The sequence below is a fragment of the Lupinus angustifolius genome, chromosome LG13 (genome assembly GCF_001865875.1).
Source record: "Lupinus angustifolius cultivar Tanjil chromosome LG13, LupAngTanjil_v1.0, whole genome shotgun sequence".
In the NCBI taxonomy this organism is placed as follows: Eukaryota; Viridiplantae; Streptophyta; class Magnoliopsida; order Fabales; family Fabaceae; genus Lupinus; species Lupinus angustifolius.
This window is the reverse complement of record NC_032021.1, coordinates 13,932,274-13,934,369: the sequence shown is the minus strand read 5'-3', so window position 1 is coordinate 13,934,369 and position 2,096 is coordinate 13,932,274.

Below are 2,096 nucleotides of genomic sequence, written 5' to 3'. Positions count from 1 at the left end.
AAAAGTCTAGAAAACAATGTATCCAATAAAGATACATTGGAAAGTTCAGAAACTAGAAGAAGTAAAAGAATCTGAAAGGAGAAAAATTATGGATCTGACTTCTTTATGTTCCTCGTTGAAGGAACAAATGATTCAATCAATAGTTATGGACTAATTTGTTATAATTTAGAAAGTGATCCAGAAACATATGATGAGGCAATAAAGTCTCAAGATTATGCATTTTGGANATAAAGATACATTGGAAAGTTCAGAAACTAGAAGAAGTAAAAGGATCCGAAAAGAGAAAAATTATGGATCAGACTTCTGTATGTTCCTCGTTGAAGGAACAAACGATTCCATCAATAGTTATGGACTAATTTACTATAATTTAGAAAGTGATCCAGAAACATATAATGAGGCAATAAAGTCTCAAGATTATGCCTTTTGGAAAGAAGCTAGAGGAAATAGACTCAATTATGGGAAATAAAACTTGGAAACAAGTTGATCTTCCACCAGGATCCAAACCAATAGGTTGTAAATGGATCTTTAAGAAGAAAATGGAAGTTGATGGTACCATTGATAAATTTAAGGCTAGACTTGTTGCAAAAGGATTTACACAAAAAGAAGGTATTGACTATTTTGATACCTATGCACCTGTTGCAAGAATTGCATCCATTAGAGTGCTTTTAGCACTAGCTTCCATCTATAAGTTAGTAATCCATCAAATGGATGTTAAAACTGATTTTCTCAATGGATGTGGGTTAAAACAAGCACCCAAACAATGACACCAAAAATTTGACAAAGTTGTGCTTGCCAATGGATTCAAATTAAATGAATCTGACAGGTGTGTTTATAGTAAATTCCAAAATGGAAAATGTGTTATGATTTGTTTATATGTGAATGATATGTTAATATTTGGTACTAATTTAAACGAGGTAGAAAAGACTAAAACTTTCTTATCCAAAATTTTTGATATGAAAGATTTAGGTGAAGCGGATGTGATTTTAGGTATTAAAATCATAAGAGATAGTGAGAAAATTGGTTTGTCCCAATCTCACTATATTAAGAAAGTGCTAAAGAAATTTGATCATTTTAATTGCAAAAGTGTTTCTACCCCATTTGATCAAAATGTTAGCTTACAACCACATAAAGGTTGTCTAGTGGCATAACTAGAATATTCAAAGATAATCAGATGTCTAATATATGCCATGACTTGTACTAGACCTGATATAGCATATGCTGTTGGTAGATTAAGTAGGTATACAAATAATCCGAGTAAAGAACATTGGCATGTTGTTAATAGAGTATTGAAATACTTGAAATGAACAATTAACTATAATTTAACCTATAATGGATATCCTTCAGTTTTGGAAGGATATACAGATGCTAGTTGGGTAACTTATGTTGAAGATCACGCTTCCACAAGTGGATGGATCTTCAACCTTGGTGGAGGTGCGGTTTCTTGGAGTTCAAAGAAACAAACTTGCATAGCCGACTCTGAATGGCTAAGAAACTTATTGTATGAGATACCTATTTGGCCAAAGCCAATGACATCAGTATCTATACATTGTGATAGTCAGTCTACGCTATCAAAAGCATACAGCCAAGTGTATAATGGAAAATCCAGACATATTGGTTTAAGACACAGCTATGTAAAGGAATTAATTGCAAATGGAGTAATCTCCATAGTGTTCGTAAGAACTGAAAAGAATCTTGCAGATCCTTTGACGAAAGGTCTGACAAAAGATATGGTGTTGAAAACATCATTGGGAATGGGACTCAAGCCCATGTCTAATTGATCACCAATAGTGTTAACTCAACTCACACTTGAGTAGCATCAAGTTTTGAGTTCAATGATGGAAAATACTATAGAGTGATTGCAAGTATTTGACTATAGACACATCTCAAGTGATAAAAGTACTTGGACCATAAGAACAAAGTTGGAAGGTTGAGTTTTACTCTTAATAGACATATAGCAAAAATTTGCTGGAATGCTTATTATGGGTGCATTCCCGATATAGTCTACCTATATGAGAATGAAGTTGGCTGCTTCATAGAGTTAAAGGGCTTGACTCTTAAATTCTCATGAAAAGGATACGTGACACAAGACCTTATCA